We start from the raw sequence: 19,288 nt of genomic DNA on the forward strand, positions 1-19,288 counted from the left end.
TATTACAGCTGACAGAGTTTTCATAGACACAAACCATAAATCTGACATGAGCCATCATTCACTAGTTTATGAATTCTTTTATATTTAGTTGTTTTCTATTATCCTGGACTGACCCTTGTAAGAAAAGATTGAATGCTGTTTCTACCCAGCTACCAGAGGATTTAGTTTTTATCTGAACTTCACATAAAAAGCTCAGTAAAACACACCTGTTCATAAATAGTGGTCACATTCATATTCGATAGAGGGGAAGCACAGAGAAATAGAATTGATGCATTTAGTAAAGATTTATAACTAGAGTGAGGGCAGTTTCTGAATAGTCCAAATTCTTAGATGTGTTTGAGAAATGATAGTACTTTGAAGTTTTCCGTTTTCAAACATAGGTTGAAAAAGTTAAAATGCACCACAGGATGCCCTCCTACTTGACTTTTATAAGTATATTATAGAAAATCTATATTAAAGATTTTAGCCACATTACTTCTTCCCTACTTTCATTTTTTTTTTCCCTTAAAAAAAAGTAGAATGTGTTTCTTTACACTAAATTCTATTTTCTTCCTTCTCTGGTATTCTATTATTTTGATATGTAGAAAATTTGATTCTTCTAAGGAAAATTGAGACGTGAAGGCATAATTTAAGTCTAACTGTTTGACAGAATTATTACAGTGTCCAGAGATCTATCCTTTCTAGTGAATAATCAGGACATACAGAAGAAAACAGATTTATTAAGAATTCTGTGAACACCGTATACATACACCCGAACTTATAAAGGTTCAGTGTAAGATTTTTCAACTTTACAGTGGTACAAAAGCCATAGCCGTTAACAGAAACCCTGCTTTGATCTTTCCCAGGTTAGCAACAGCGGTACGATGCCCTCTCCTGATGCCGGCAGAAGCAGCAAACTGCAACTTCCAGACAGTCACTCAGCTGTAAGGGCAAATAACCGGTACTCTACAGTGAAGTATTAAATATATTTTTGACTTAATGATATTTTTAACTTACTATGGATTTATTGGGACATAACCTCATTGAAAGTTGAGGAGAAACTATATACAACAGATCATATCATAAATACCAAATTTTCTTCTTCTTTTTTTTTTAATAGCTTAAGAGCTTGGCAGGGGGTGGTAGGGGGCAGGGAAACTTGACAACTTTGCCTTATGATAGCATTTTAAGAGGTTGTTTGCTCTTCTTAACTTGGTTTTGGAAAAACAAGATGAAAATCTGAAAATAGCAGCCTGCCTGATCTTACTCAGTTTTCTGATTAGGATGTGTTTTACACAGGAGTTGATAAATGAATCAGCGGTGATGTGCATAAATGAGTTAGTAATTAGAAGAATGAGAAATAATTTTGAGTACAGAAGTGAATATAGGAAAGGAAAGTGAAACAAAGTCAAAAGCAAATTATAATGTATTAATCAATCAAAATACATTACCAGTATCCATCGTATACCTGCAAATCAGAAATAATGGGTGGAAAAACAAAGGTTCTATGAGGAACCATGTTTGGAATGGGTTGAGAACAATTACAAAGTACATACAGTGTACTTTGTAAAACCTTATGAAGGAAATGGAGAGGAAATAAATGATTCTTATCCTTAAGATAATTCTAGTCAAGCAGTGAGGTGCTTATTGTATGTCCTGACTTTCACAGAGTGTTTTAGAGAACCTATTCAATGATAAGAGAAGGGATGGGTGTAGCTACATCTTTGTTTCGCCTACTAACTTATATATTTGTTATGCTACGTTTTCACTTGAAGATAGAATATATATTAGCCTGGATCCCAGAAGGAAAAGAACAAATTCCAATTAGAATAAATCAAGGAGAGTAAAATATAGACTATTTACAGAGAAATAGTAATTGACAAAGGACAGAGCAGTAATATGGGGAAAATAACAGTAAGGCTGTTGTCACTGCTCTGTCCTGGAAGGAAAGAGTCATTATGTGAAGAGGTGTATCTTGTAAAGAGCTGTGATCTTTGAAATAGCTGGTCTCCTACAAATCAGCAGACAGGAAGCTTTCCTTCTTCAAGCTATCTCTAATCAAGCTTCTCATTGGCCGAACCAATCAGAAGCCTTGTTAGCCTTTCAGGGAGAAGTGTGGAGTGTATACTTGGGAATAAAATTCAAAACATCAGGCACAGATTTCCTTGGCCAAAGAGTCTGAAAAACTCAAATCTAGAGAATATACAGAGCTATGTGGAGTGAAGATTGCAATACATACATTTAGTTTCTAAGGAGCATCATTGGAAGTCCTAATCCCCAATGTGAAGCTATGTGGAGGTGGAGCCTTTGGGATGACTTTAGGTCATAAAGGTCGAGCCTTCATGTATGGGGTTAATGCCCTTGAAAGAAAAGACATGAGAGAGATGATCTCTCTCTGCCATAGGAGATCAAATAAAAAGACAACTATCTGCAAACTAGTATCTGGTCCTCACCAGGATCTGAGAATGCTAACAGCTTGATCACTGGTTTCCCAGCACCTATAACTGTGAGAAATAAAGTTCTGGTGTTTAATCCACCCAGTCCATGATATTTTGTTAAATTAGTGGAACTAACTAAGATAGAAATCATGTAGTTAAAGTTATGCACGTGATTGATACTATTTGTTTATTATTATTATTATTATTATTATTAATTATTATTATTATTATATTTTTTATATTTTTTACTTTTTTTCCCAGACAAGGTGAAAGCTGCATAACTATTGCTTAACAGGATAAGGGTTTATAGCACATGTTTAGAAATGTATCTGGATTTGGTATTTAATAAATATTATTATTCTATATGCTGTTCTTGGGTATGTAAGAGTAAGGGAAAAGAAAGGGTTTGTTTTGTTTTGTTCACGTTTTTCACTTGCATAAATGACAATATAGTATATAGCTCATATTGTATCTTACCATTTTCTTTCAACACTGCATTTTAAAGATGTAGTCATGTTGCTCTGTGTATATTTACTTTATTGCTTTATAGTTATTTATAGGAATCTATATTTATGATTCACCATATTTTACTTTATTGCTTCCTCAATAATGAGTATGTTCATGAGGCTTTAGTCAGCTGATGGGTATTGGTTGGTGGCTGGGATGGATGGACTCCTCTTTTTCAGTGTGATTTTCTATTCTAAAGGGTGCTACAGAAACTTCCTCATGAGGTGACTGCAGAATTCTAAAACAGAAAGCTCTAAATAGTCAGGTCTTTTCTTGTCTCATGTTTGCTTCTGTCTTACATAAAAAAGCCAAGTCTAGGGTCAACATGGGAGGGGACTACCCAATGGCACTGATATTGAGAGATATTGGAATATTGGTGGAATAGGATAAAGATTTCAGAAGCAGACTCATTTTATATGTGAAAATTAAAAATATAATAAAAGTAGTATTTCACATTAGTAGAGAAGGTATAGGCTACAAAATATATCATACTGAGGTAATCAGCTATCTAATAAGAAAGATATATGTACATCTCATTTGTTGCACAAAGTAATATCTAGATAGGTGAAAGAATTGCAATTATAATACTATAATATTTAAAATCAATATTAAATAACAGCATTACAACAGTATTAAAAGCATCAATACATAAAAATTGGAGAAGATGAGACCTTTTTAAGCAAGACCCCACATTTTATAAGCCAAAAAGTGAAGCTCGATAAAGGTGACTATATTTTTAAAATAAACAATAGTTAATGCAATATACAAAATGATCAGAAATATAACAGAAAAAGATTAATATTATGACTATAAAATAAATTAGTAAAATCAGAAAAAGCAAAGAATTAAAAAGAAAAATTAGCAAGCAAACAAATGGCAATTCCTCACATGAGGATGGGGCTTCAAGAGACTCAAAATTTCACAAATGATTAGGTGAATACAAATTAAAATTAAAAAATGACTTATTTATTTTTACCAGTCTATTGTTAACAATAATAAAATGTGCTTACATCCATCATTGGTAAGGATGTGATTAAATATGCTCCCTTGTAGACTATTGGTGGAAGCAGACTTGTTTTAGGATTTTTGGAGAATAATATGTTATAATCTCTGAAATTAAAATATGACTCTGCTTTAATGAAGCAATGATGTCTCTTAGTATCTTCCCTTAATAAATGCTCACAAAATTATTACAAAGTAGCATACTTAAGAATATTCCTTGCAGCACTGGTTGCAATAAGTTAATTTAGAAATAAAGTAAACATCAAATAATAGTGTAATGCTTAAATAAACAATGAACCATATACCAAATGAAATTTCATACTATAGTTATAAAAATGACAGTGTATTAGTAATGACATAGAGGTATCTCTAAAACTATTCATTTTAAAATAAGAACATACCAGGTTAAAAAGAATACTATATATTTTAAAGCACTTATATGTAATTGCTTCAATAAATGAACTGAAAGATAACTTGCTAAAGAGAAAAGTACAATGGATATTTATAAAACTTTTGCTTATTAATATATATATTTTTGCATGGTTTGAATATGGCATGTATGCATCAAAATATATAAAGAAACTATGCAACTTTATTACTTTTCAATCAAATAAGTATAGAGCAGTGAGATAACATTTTCATTTCACAAACTGGGAATACATAATGTTAAAAGTGTTCAATGAAATTGGCACTTTCCTGTGTTACTAATAGTAGTGTAACTTGCATGTATAAAATAATTAATAATTAGCATCAAGGATTGTTCATATATTTCTGGCCTTTTTAGTAGTAATTCACTTCCTAGTTGACTCTCCTTAGATAATAATAATAAATATGGATAAAGCTTTATGCACAAATACATTCATAACATTATTTAGTTGTAAAAATTTGTAAACTCAAAAGACCATATATGTGAATATTTATGTAATAATGATATAGCCACTTGATTCAATAGAACATACATGCTTGTTTAAAAGATATCATAAGCACTAATTTAGAATTAATGTTTATTTAACAAAGTTATATGAAAAGAGAACTGTATTGTATGAATGGTATAACTAAACTATTAAAAATAAAATAAGCAAAACCCATCCACGACTGAAGATAAATATGTCTAAAGGTTAACTTTGGTTAAGTTTAGAGACTGGATTAAGCTCATTTTGTTTTAAGTTTTTCAATCTTCGTTCAATGAATATAGTCCATAGTCTACTTTTTTATAATAAGAAATATATATGTATTAATAGAGCTAAAACAATATGTAGGAACTTATTAAAAAGACCAAGTAGCTTTCATAATAATTGCTGACCATGATTTCAGTCTTTAATATGCATTTACTAAGTATCTAGATAAATGTACAGAATGTGCTTGATGCTTCAAAAAGAGATTTATCTATGTAAGACACATCTTCAGAGAATACAGATATACTGAAAAAAAAATCTTAAAATATCAGAATATGTTTGGATATAAAATTAAGTGAAAAACACATGTAAATACAAAGAATGTTGTACTGAATCAACCAAGGAGATGATAGAATAATAAATTCATAGTACAAGTAAGAAAGATATAGTAACTGAATATTAGAAGACCAATGAGAAATGTTATAGTTTGTAACACTGACAAAAAATTTGAGTAGTAGAATAAAACTAAAAGTTTGCCAGGAAAAAATGCTTGCAGCTGTGATTTCAGTAGATAGAAGGTAAGGCAGCAACAATTCCAAGGAACAACTGGAAACAGAAATACTTTCTCCTCTTGACATCATTCCACAATGTTAATTGAAGATTATTTTTTTATATTTCTCTAAACTATTTTCTCTTTGAAAATCTGCTTTGAAATCTAACCTAGAATAACTAATTTTTTTACAACTTGTATACTCAAAATAGTACATGTGATAATTGTCTTAACACTCACTTCAACAATATTGAAAGATTTTCCATTTTTTATTCTATTATATATAATTTGGTGACTGTGAATCAGAATTTAATATTGAATTTGATTTTATTGCAAATCTTTGAAAAGGCATATTTATTTCAGAGACTGAACCAAGTACACATACTAAAGAAGTGAGGACAAACAAGTCTAAGTTAGCTAAAATTGTATAACTACTTTATTAATTCTGCTTGAAATGTTAATCTTACTAAGTTTAGTAGCTTTTCACTGGTGAATTCTTTTAATTGGCATAATGATATTATAGAGAAACATGTGAAGTTTTATGAGGATGAAATTACTAATAGAAAAATTAAAGTGTGCCTGATACTTATGTTGTATATCTTCCCAAATACTATAATTTTATTGGTTTTATTTCTGTATAATGGTGATTATACTAGTTAATTCCTAAAATACTAAGAGAATAAATTAGTTTTATAAATCTCAGTAATTTAAATCATGAAATTCCTTTGAAAGGCAAAAGCAAAGTACTTATAACTAGAATGTTTATAATAATGAACTTGAAAAATGGTTGTATTCCATTTAAATACTTTTCAAGGTACTATTATTATTCAATTGAGTGGAATAGTTCTTTCAACAAATGTAGCTGTGACAAATGGATGTCCCCATGAAAAATAATAAAGTTGGTTCCCTACCTTATACTATATATAAAAGTTAATTTAAATGGATTTAAAAAATGTAAGTAAAAGATATAACTATAAAATGCTTAGAAGGAAACTTAGGTATACATCTTCCTTGGGTTTTGGATTTGCAATGGGTTCTTAGATGTGACTCCAGTACAATAACAAAAGAATAAAAATAGATATTTTGGCCTTTATCAATATAAAAAATTTTATATATCAAAGACCACTATCAAAAAAGACAACCCATAGAATGAGAAAAAATATTTGTAAATCATATAACTGATATCTTCTCATATCAAGAAAAAATAAAGAATTCTTACAATGTGAGAAAAAGAAGACAACCCAATTAGAAAATGGACAAAGGACTTGAATGGAAATTTCTCCAATGAAGATATACAAATGACCGACAAGCGCTAGAAAGATGTTTAACATCATTAGTCATTAAAAAATGTAAATCGAATCACAATGAGATACCACCTGACACCTACTAGGATTGCTATCATCTAAAAGATGAATAATAACAAATGTTGGTGAGGATGTGGAAAAATTGGAACTCTTAAACGTTCCTGGTAGAAATGTAAAATAGTTCAGCACTAAAGAAAACAGTTTGTCAGTTTCTCAAAAAAATTAAACATAGAATTATTATATGATCCAGTAATTCTATTTCTAGGTATATACTCCTCCAAAATGGTAAACAGGTATTCAAACAGATACTTGTACACGAAAATGTCTAGATAGATGAAAGACTTGTAATTATAATACTATAACGTTTAAAATCAGCATTAAATAACATTATTCTAACAGCATAAAAAGCATCAATACTTAAAATTGGGGAAGATGAATTGGAGAATGGCAGTACCATTCTCAATATCCAAAATGTGGAAACAACATAAGTGTGCATCAACAAATACATGGATAAACAAAATTCTGTATGTCCATATAATAAAATATTTTCAAAAAAGGAATGAAGTATGGACACGTGCTACAATGTGCTACAATGTGGATATACCTGGAAAATGTTAAGCTATGTTAAAGAAGCCAGATACAAAACGTTATACATTGTATAATTCAACTTATATGAAATATATTCTACTTATATGCATTATAAATAGATCTATCCATAGAAACAAAAATCATATTTCTGGGGATTTCTAGGGGTTTGGGGCAAAAAAGAATGTGAAGTGATTTCTTAGTAGGTCTAAGTTCTCCTTGAAAGTGATGAACATTTTTTTTTTTTTTTAGGCGAGGCAACCTTTGGTTGACCTCACAGATTGCAAGGACCTTGTCAGCTTACAGTCCCTTATTTTTTTTTATTTTTTACACCTACAGCACCTGGTCTTCCTAAGTGGTCTCCCATCCAAGTACTAACCAGGTCCAACCCTGCTTAGCTTCCGAGATCAGACAGGATTGGGCTTGTTCAGGGTGGCATGGCCATAGATGGAAGTGATGAACATTTTGGAATATTTTGAAACTAGATAGAGGGGATGATTGCATAACTTTCTAAATATACAAATGCCATGAATTCTGAATATACTAATGCCACATTGGAATGTTTAATTTTGTGTTATGTGAATTTCATCTCAATAAAAATGTATTTGAAAATAAATATTATGACTATAGTTAATACTTTTTTGCACTTTTGAAAGTTGCTAAGACAGTAGATCTTAAAAGTTCTCATCACAAGAAAAATATTTATAACCGTATGAGAATAGATACTAACTAGAGTTATTGTGGTGATCATTTGCAATATGTACAAATAACAACATTATGTTGTACACCTGAAATGAATATAACGTTATATGTCGATTATACCTCAATTAAATAATCCAAATCAAAATGTTAATTAATGGCTGAGCTAACACTAAATAACAGCAAAAAAGAGTAAAAAATGCTGACTAGATCTAACTCAAGATAACACTGAAAACGTCAAAGAATTTCTCCCTGCCTTGTGGCACATTTGAATAGTAGTTTTACCACATCCTCAGTCTATTCTTAATTTTAGTTAATGGTTAAAAAAAAGAAACATAAACCTCCCATGAAAGTCATACTAGTCATTAGATGTAAAAACAAAACAAAGCAAAAATATCACCTATGTAATTTAGGTTCTTCACCTGAAAGAAGTTAAAAAAAATACATTTTTAATATGTGCATTTAGAGATTTTCTGAGTCTACCATAATCTAAGAGGTATGCTTCTAGAATCATTGGTATAATTTCAATATTTAGTTCAAAGGGATCATTTATTTATCTTGAGAATATCAGTCAGATGTTTTAAGTCTTTTTACCTCTTATATATATGAAGACAACCTAGATAATTCTCTAAAATGTCTAAGATACATTGATTAAACTTATTGAAAATGGAAGACAAAAGTGATACAGGTTGGGAAGCAAAAAAAGCAAGAAAGAATTCAGAAAATATATAAGAGAATAACCAGCAATCCCAGAATACTATTAACTGAAAATTTATTTTTTTCTATTTAACAGATTTATTTTCTTTCCTTAAATATTGATATGAATTCTAATGTCAGGAAAGAATATTCCAATTCAGTTTCCTGATGATTGTTTCTATAGTGAAAAGGTATTTTTTGAAGTCAGAAGATTTGAGTACTAGTCTCCTATGTACTAGTTTGTGACATTTTGAATGTTACTTTATCTGAGCTTTGGTTCTTTTCTTTGTTATATATTCTAATAATGCATAACCAGTGAACATTAGAGAAATACATGTGCGAAGTCTGATATATTGTAGGTGCTTAGGAAATTACAGCAATTATCATTAACAATAATTGCAAGATGTCAAGCAACATATTAACATTACAAATAATGCAAATATCTGTCACCATTTTATTATTTTTAAGAATTTAGATAATTTCTCTAAAAAAAAAAAAAAGATTAACACATTTAAGAGCTACAATTTTTTCCCTCTGCAGGTTTTCTTATTTGTTCACTTTGCTCTGAGGCTCACTTAGCTATTTCGGCTTTAAAATCATTTCCATCTTTTACTTACTCAAAGATACATGTTGCATTATGGTCGCTAAATATCTAGCATTTCAGAGCACCAGCCACTAATTTGTTTTGATGTTATTCTTTAATTTATGTCTACATGGGTGGCTGAGTGATGGATGGCCTACACAGATCATTTCTTTATTCAGAGAACTTATCCCCCAGACATTTAGAAATGCTGTATGGTGAAATATTTTTGCTTAGCACATTTAAGCATATGAGCCTAAGTTTACTTTGAGCTTAATTTTACATCTTTATTATTGATGAGTTTTCGATGCCAGTCCATCAGCATCAATATATGAAATAACAAATGTTTTTCTCTAAAGTCCAATGATCTAGTACAATACATAATTGTATTAATATTCTTCCAGGAGAAAAATTTTAAAAGGTTCATCTGATAGTAGGGTCATTAAATGTTGATCCTTTTTTTCTGATAACTATGAAAGATTAAGTGTATTGTCCAGTTGCCATGGCTAATTAGAATAAACATCAATTTAGAAAATTGACAGAGCCAGACTTTTCACTTAACTCTCTAAATTGATTTGTGCTATTAACAATTTAAATTGTCATATTTCTCAAAAGCTTTTTCTGGTTTTTGAATTTTTTTCTACTGAAGTTTTTATTCCTTTATTATTTAGTCATTTTATTTTAAATAGGATCGAAATCATTATCTATTTTCTCACCATGTCATTGCTTTAGTTACATACAAAGTGTGGATTTGCTACCACTTTTCTTCTGAATTAATTTCTGTGAGTTTTAAAAATAATCTTCATGAAACCATACCCATCTGTGGTGCCCTTTCTAGTCTGTATAAATTGCCCATTTTCCAGATCTACTTTCAAAAAGTAATTAAAATTACTTTTAATATTCAGTATATTATACTAAAGTCTGTGCATTGGGCAGCATCTCTTTCTATGTTGTTTATTTAACAAACAAATCAGACTATTTTAAATTTCAATAGTAGTCTAATTCTGAAGCAGAATACATTAAATATGTATTTAACTGGTTTGCTTGTTGTAACACTAGTGAATTTTGCTCAAAAACTAACAATACTTAGTGGTGATTCAAATTGAATGAACTCTATCATGTAATCAAGCCATCCATAAAATAATTTTTGTGCCTTATTTCATACTATTTTTCAATAATGTCACCATATACTCCAGCTATGATTATATAGTTACTAATTTCTCTAATATGTTTCACCCTTTCCCAACTTTTTCATTTCCTCTTCTCATGGTGTCATATTCAGAAAGTGGCCCGGGTACTAGAAATATATCACTGAATGTGGAATGGTCACTTTCTTGAGGAGCTTGTAGTCTAGGATTAATAATGTGGGCCTAGGCACTAGGCTTTCTGGCTTCAAATTCTACCACATACTGACTGTGTAGCCCTCAATCTAGTTTCCTCATCTGTAAAATGGGAACAGTAATACATCTGTTCATAAGGGTTTTGTAAGGACTCAATTAATTCCTGTAACACAAACAAAAGTGTCCTTCACACACTCACGACATATATGTTTGTTAAATAAACATTTAAAAGTGTCACTAAAGAACACACATGTTACTTTAATACAATGTATTGAGTGTTAGGCATGAAATTCCATTAGAAAATGAACAATTTACCCAGACTGGTAGAGAATATAAAAGCCTATCTGGAGGAACTAAAGTAAATGTGAGGAAATGGCGATCAGATAAAGAAGGGGAAAATAAAACATTTCAAACAGAGAACAAAATAAGCAACATGGTCTGTAACAGCAAGTACAAGTTGCCTTATATTACACTAGTGCAATGTGTAAAGGAGAGATATTTATTTCATTCTCTTTCTAAGCCCCTTGAGAGGCAAGCCTTGGGCTAGCAGATCTGCAGTACTTGTAGTCTTTATTGCAGAGCTATACACATAAGAGACACTCATCATCTCATGCATTAATTCTATGATAGCTTTCCCAACTTCGTTCAAACACTCTTCTGAATCACATTTCAATATACTTCATGGAGAGCTTCCGGGTTACATACACATATAATTCCTCAAAAGAAGAGGAGACTGAAGAACCTCAGTCGCTGCTTGTTGACAATGGCATTGAAGACACATTCTTGTTCTAGCACTGGTCATATTTTCTCTCACCGTATGGCCTCTTTACTCGGCCTCCTCTGTTCTTCTATCTAAATCATATATATTTGCCTACACACATGAAACATAGTTTTTATAACCATGTCAAGTACTTTTGTATAGCGTTCTTTAAATCTGGAAGTTAAAAAAAGAAAGAAAAAATGCAGTGGGAAAAGGAGGGAAAGCACCAGAAAACAAAAACAAAAATACTCCTAAAGGGAAGAGGGTAAGATACTGAATGCTGATTAGTTCTTAGTACCTTGTCTTTGACAAATCACTGTTCTGAGACTTGGACTTCTATATTAGATTCCGTACTGTTCTCCACCTCTGTCCTCTTAGAATGTAATACCCACAACCACCACAGTGACACCTTCCCAAGGCAGATCAGATCCAATCCCATCTTTGATCAAAACATTTAATGGCTTCTATCACACTCACAATGATAGGCAACTGCACCTACTTTTCAAATTGTATCTCCTACTGCTAAAGCTGCTGTGGCCTCCATGCTGCTCCTCAAACATGCCAGAAGATTTCTATTCAACAACTTTTCCTTCACAGTTGCCTCTACCTAAAATACTCAGCTTGGAATTAGAGACCTAATCCTGACTTCTGTTCTCTAATTTGAGAACTACTAAGTAAGATTCTGCTCAGCTTCAGCAGGCTCTTCTCTGGTAGGCATTATGTAATTTTTATATTTCATTCTCTATTAATGTCTATTAATTCCTTATTTGAAGGATTATTGAGAACACTGTAAATATTATACATTAAATTCACAGTAGACTACCTGGCACAAAATTATAAAGAACATCTATTACTATTACTGCTTTTCTAATGGGATTCATGAGATTTCTGAACAGGAAAACTAGTTTTTCCTTCTGAGCTAATGAGACACTTATTAGGAGTCCAGAACCAATTTTCTTATTTAGATTGCTTAGGCTATTCCAGAAACCAGACAGATTTGGAATGACCCCAGAGACAGTAAAGCTCAGAATCCCAGGGGACTAAAGCTGAAGTGTGAGGATACTGAAGGGCCGAGGAACTAGCTGAGGGAATCTGAGCATCAAGAGTGGACACTATGGCTGCCTATAGTGTGTGCCCTTGAATTCCTCTAGCTGACTATAACAACAGAAAAATGTGATATGAGCATTCCCTTCATGATGCTTAAACGCTACTTTTCAAAGTGCCCTAAGGAGTGTTTCTCTTTTCTTTTTTCCCCTGAAATAAAACATACCATAATGCAACACATTTGTTTTGTTTTGTTTTCTTAAAAAGAGTATGAAAGAAGCCACAGTGTTGCCTTGGAAAGGACCTATGGACTGAAAGCACATTATAGAGTATTGCAGTCTGACCATATCTTCACTGATCTATCTGGAAAAGCATGCATATTGCATTTATTACCTAGCACCTTTTAAAGCTGTTTATGGAGACCACGAGGAAAAATAATTTTTTCTGTTCCTTTTAGTTTGCTATAAATTCAGAAACAATTTTGCTTGAACAGCTGATCTGTAAATTAATAATGAGAGACTATAACTTTTTTTCACTGTGGTATATCAAGTGCTTCCTTTGAGTTTAAAAATTGATGAGGCTCAAACTTCATTTCTTTAAATGAAACAGATTTCAAAGGCATATGGGGCAATCACCACTTCTCTCATATGAAAAGTTATTTCCAAAATCATGTCTTGACTAGTAGTAAATATATAGATGATAGATGCATAGATAAATAGATAGGACTCATTATCCTGAGGAGATTTTGTAAGTGTATATCAAATTTTGAAGTTAGAAAGTGGCAGAACACTATTTTGGATCTTGGCAGATACATGCTTTTCAAATGAGTTTAAGTTTTAAGAAACTTAAAAATACAAAAGGTTATATGACATTAGAAGGTTTTTTTTTAATTTGATTTTTGGTGTTTTTTTAGGGGCACACGCTAAAGAGGGAAACTACAACTAAGAAAGAAAATTTTTCCATATCATAAAATGTTTCTATGTTGACTTAATTTTTAAATTTTCCATATTTAGACATTAACTGTATCAAGGTCAAATATAAATATACAAAGACTCTGGGCTGTGTCTGCAACTGATTGGATGTGAACAAACAGGTTGAGCCTAGACATTATTTGTAATTAAGGGTATACCTGGCAATGTGGTAAATTGAGCTGTATTATAGGTATCATATATCTTTGAACGATTATGTGTTATATTTTAATAGCTATTCATTGCTCAAGAAATTCTTGTCCAAAAAACATTTTTCTCCATTGAGAAGATGATTAACACTTGGTTGTTCTTATATAATATCAAAAGATATTAGAACAGCACAGAGCCACATGTTCTAGTCTGAGGCTATCTTAAAACTTTAGAGTTTGCTTTGGACTGGAGGGACTTTGGAAAGTATCTGGTTCAATCCCTTCATTTTACAGATAGAAATCTTGAAACACAGTGAGACTAAAGGATATACCTGAAGTCACACAGCTCACTTATTGAAGATCTTGGATTAGATCTTTCGTTTTTAAAATCTATTCTCTTGAGAGTGAGAAGGTCATTAGCAGAGCTTAAAATTACTGTGGGGAATATTTTTTATTTTTCATATTTATATTAGCACATAGAGAAAAAGAAAAATTAACTATTTAAGAACTGATTGAAGATTCTAAACTAACAAAAAGTGCCCCCAAAACATACTTAAAGAAAAAAATGTACCATCTTCTAGGTAGTATCTCAATTTGTACTACTTGCTTAACATTATTTATGCTGTGTAACTTATAAACATTCTTTAAGTCTACATCTTTTTCATTATATGAGAACAAATTTGCTAAAATTAACTACATATGATAATTCTATTCAAAAAACATTTAACAACCATTGTCTGTTAGGTACTACCCAGAGAGAACCACGTAAGAAAATTTTAATACTTTACTGTGAGAAGATTAATATCTAGAGAGCGCAAAGATAAATAAAATCCTCTGACATAAAATACAATATAATAATGCTGCAATAGCTGTAATTATAATCAGCTTTGAAACTATAGGAAATAGAGTACTACAGATACATAGAGAGGATGCTAGAGGAAAAAGTCTTAAGTTAACTGACACAATTTGATGTGGGTTTTAACAAAGACAGAATCTTGTAGGCAGATATGAATGTGGGTATTTTTAGCATAGGAATTATTCTGAGTTCATTTCTACTATATGCCCCTTTCCTTCTTCAAGCTCAAGGACACAAATCATTAAATAAAAGAAGGTAAATGTTTATTTTAATTCTGAAGACTAGTAAAACAACCATGCTTTCTCTGTTCTCTAGTTATGAGTGACTTAAAATAATTTTATATAATATTTACTTAATTACCTTATGGTCTCTACTACATCTTCTCAGACTTCTCCATGTCTTGATACCACCTGTGGTATAACTTTATCATAATGCATCTGTTTGTATATTAAACTATTTTACTAAGTTATGAAGAACTTGAGGGCCAGTCTTTATTGAAACATATGTGTTAATGATTTCTGTATTAAATCCTTCCTTCTATACCTATATTTTTCTGCAGATGATCAGATTGAGCTTGCCAAAAAAAAAAATGGAACATTTTGATCAGTTTAGAATAATTATAATTTTTAGCCCTTACTCGAGATAAAGAAAAGTAAAACCTTTTTTCTAAGTAGTTGCAAGATTGTAGAGAAAAAGTTTTAAAATATTTGCAAGTAACTTCTACTAATTATATTCAATCATTCCCTTAGTTAGCATTCTGAATTTATACCATGTGCCAGGCAATGTGCTATGTGTTGGAATAATAATACAAAAGTTATTATTTTGTTATCAAGGACCTTATTCTCATGTTGAAAACAAATATGTAAACAAATAACTTTTGAAAAATAATTCTGCTAGCATAGAAGCTTGCATTCAATTCTATAAAAATACAGTTTTGAGGGACCGAAATAGCTTGAACAGAGGAGGAGAAGAGTGGAGACACTGCACCATAAGAGAACCTGGCATAGTAGAGGTACTGTGAGAAGCTTGACTGAAGCAGAAGATAACTACTAGAAAGTAGCAGCTGGTGAGATAAGAAGGAGGAAGGGAGGAAGGGAGGCAGGGAGGAAGGGAGGAAGGGAGGAAGGGAGGAAGGGAGGAAGGGAGGGTTCCAGGCCCAGGGACAGAAGTCCTTACAACTTCTGGCTGTGAAAACCAGCAGAGTTTGTGGCTGAGTGAGATGAAGGCCTGCTGGAGTAACAGGCATTCCTCTGTGAGCTTGCACACAGATTTACTCGCTAACAGACTCACTCTCTCTGAGCTTCAGTGCTAGGGCAGCAGCTTAAAATGTGCCACGATCATACGGTAAGGGCTAAATTGTCTGGCTTCAGGGCGAGGGTTCGAGGGGCAGCTTTCTCTCAGACAAAAGTGCTGGAAAAAGTCATTATTACTTGTTTAGCCCTCCTGCCACCTAGGCTGCAGGCACTGTATCTGAGTCTCGATTAACACCATTTTGTTCCACCCTGGTGTTTTCCTGAGACCCCACCCCACCCAACTTGTGGGCCCACCCAAGCTGCTTCCAGTGACTTTTGTATACAAATGGCCTGTCTTGGTTCATGCTGTAGAATTTTTTAAAGTCTCTCAAAGGTTCATAAACACCAAACAAGGAGCATCTGCCCTTGGCATGCCCCGTACCTCTTGCTAAACAGGCCTGAGACTGGAACTAGCAGCAGCTGGCATCAGTTTGCAGCTCAGCCTCTCCTACTCACTTCCAAGCCCAGCACAAGTGGCAACCATGCACAGATCACTTTGTAGCTCATAGCAAGTGGTCCCGGGGCACTTCTGATCTTGGCCTGCACCAGAGCTCCTCCCAAGAGGCTCCCAAACCAACACACTTGGCAGCAAGCTTTAGACAACACTAGAGGATCACCCAACCATCTCCACACCCAACACACCCAAAGAACATACTCAGCAGGCACCAGAGACCCTCTAAAGTGAATCTTGCTTCATAGAGTTTGCCCCTGTACAACAGTTCCCCCACTGTAGTTACAGCAAATCCTCACAATCAGCCTGAGGGACAATCTCTCCCACTGACTGCAAACTGCAACCAAGGCTCAACTACAACAGGAGTGCACACACACCCACACAAGGGACATACCTAGAGCCCCTGGCTCAGGTGACCAGAGATACTGAGCCACTAGGCCCTACAGGAAACAAACTATGTAAGGCCACTCTACTAAGACTGAGAGACATAGCAGCTCTCCTTAACACATAGAGACAGAGAGACAGCCAAAATGAGGAGACAAAGAAACATGTTCAAAATGAAAGAACAGAACAAAACTACAGAAAAAGAACTAAACATATTGGAGACAAGCAGTATACCAGATACAGTGTTCAAAACACTGGTTATAAGTATGCTCAATGAATTTAGGGGAAGAATAGATTAATTTAGTGAGAACCTCGACAAAGAGATAGGAAACATAAAAATGAAAATAGAAAACATAAAAATGAAAATAGAAAACATAAAAAAGAACCAGTCAGAAATTAAGAATACATTAGAGGGAGTCAACTATATATTAGATAAAGTAGGGGATCAAATTAGTAATTTAATAGATAAGATAGCAGAAAACACCCAATCAAAACAGCAATAAGAAAAAAGAATCCAAAAAAATGAGGATAGTTTAAGGGGCCTCTGGAATAACGCTGAACATACCAACATTCTCATCATATAGGTACCAGAAGGGGAAGAAAGTAAACAAGGAATTGAAAACCTATTTGAAGAAATAATGATGGAAAACTTCTCTAACCTGGTGAAGGAAATAGAAATACAAGCCCAGGAAGCATAGAGAGTCTTAAACAAGATGAACCCCAAAAGGCCCATGCCAAGACACATCATAATTAAATTACCAAATGTTAGCGACAAACAGAGGATCTTAAAAGCAGCAAGAGAAAAGCAGTTAATTAGCTACAAGGGAACTTCCATAAGACTGTCAGCTGATAAAACACACTCGCCCATATATTTATTGCAGCATTATTTACAATAGCAAAGATATGGAAGCAACATAAGTATTCTTTAATAAATGAATGGGTAAAGAAGAAGTGATACACATATACAATGGAATATTATTCAGCCATAAAAAGAAAATTAAATTTTGCCATCTGCAACAACATAGATGGACCTAGAGGGTTTTATGCTAAGTGAAATAAGTCAGAGAAAGACAAATACCATATGAATTCACTTACATGCGGACTTTAAAAAAACAAAATAAATGAACAAAACAGAAACAAACTTATAGACACAGAGAACATTTTGATGGTTGCCAGATAGGAAGGGAATTAGGGGGATGGATGAAAAAGGTGAATAGATTAAGAAGTATAAATTGGTAGTTACAAAGTAGGCATGGGGATGTAATGTACAGCATAGGGAATATAGTCAGTAATAACTGTATGGTGTCAGATGGGTACTTGATTTATTGGAGTGATCACTTTGTAAGTTATATGAACTTCTAATCACTATGTTGTACACCTGAAACTAATATAATATTGTATGTCAACTTTAATTTAAAGATAAAAAATTATTTAAAAAAATAAGAAGAATGGAGTTTCACTAAAGGCAAGGAGGGTGAAGAAAATGCCAGTAAAAATTCGTGAATGTAGGGAAATTTAACTGAAATATCTGTCTATAACAGTGAAATAATGTTGAAGTAACTGAAGTAATTCTCTGAGCCCATATGGCCATTTGAGGTTTTTCATATTTATCTTAAGTGCGCCATGATGGTAAAAATAAATATTCCATTCAACAAAAGAATTTTATCTAAAATCTTTTATATGCTGTATTTCAATTTCTCCTTTTATTGCTCGCTGTTGATAAAAAAAAATTAGGCTGCCTAATTAGCATCTTACATGGCTACAGAATGGTATTTTTTACAATGTCCCATGGAGAAATAAAAAATATTTATAAGAGTCTAAAGGGCACCAAAGATTATTTTTCAGTACTCCAATTCATAAATTTAAATGAACAAAAGGAAATTAAATTAACTTAAAGTATATCATTACTGAACAAGGATTCAAAAGTAAAATTAAATCAATGAATCTAATGTAATGAATTTACTATAATCCAGATGCTTGAATTTTTTACAGAGTATTTAACTATCATATGTGAAATGACATTTTGAAAGAGACTAGCAATCTACTCTGATATAATAGATTAGAAACCAAAGTCTATTTTATAGGTATTGTTTTCTCAGATACTTGAAATGGAAGTATATATTGTATGCTTTTTATAGCTTATGCCAATATACTTTGATAGTGAGGACAAATATTTTTGATAACCATTTTAACATGCTGGCAGCTATGAAGGAGGCTCTCAGATGACGATAAAAATAAGGAATGAGCACGTGGTTTTTTCTACTGGAAATAATTTAAGCATTGAGAATATCAGAACATAGCGGTATCCAATTATTATAAAGCACACATTATAATCAATATATTTTAATTGATTCAATGTCCTATAATATGATATGCTATATTTTGCATCTTAACAATGGAAATCTCTTAAAAGACTTTATAAAACAAATTTCAGAAATATATCTGATCAAATAATAGTTTCAACATCTCTCCACAAAATGCAAACAAGAGGTTACTAAGTAAACCAAGCAAAGGCAAATTTTAAACAGAAGTAAACATGTGTATGTGTGCTGGAGGAGTGGGTGAACTGGGGGCATGGAGTGGCAGCAC

The 19,288-nt window shown here is 32.4% G+C and overlaps 1 protein-coding gene and 1 pseudogene across 4 annotated transcripts in view; both read right to left on the minus strand.

The window, feature by feature from the left end:
- Positions 1-19,288, minus strand: part of FSTL5 (follistatin like 5) — a 567,145-nt gene that overhangs the window by 7,100 nt on the left and 540,757 nt on the right. The gene's annotated exons all lie outside the window — the stretch shown is intronic.
- LOC111742222 lies at positions 7,811-7,929 on the minus strand (annotated as a pseudogene).

This window comes from Pteropus vampyrus, unplaced genomic scaffold (assembly GCF_000151845.1).
Source record: "Pteropus vampyrus isolate Shadow unplaced genomic scaffold, Pvam_2.0 Scaffold88, whole genome shotgun sequence".
In the NCBI taxonomy this organism is placed as follows: domain Eukaryota; kingdom Metazoa; phylum Chordata; class Mammalia; order Chiroptera; family Pteropodidae; genus Pteropus; species Pteropus vampyrus.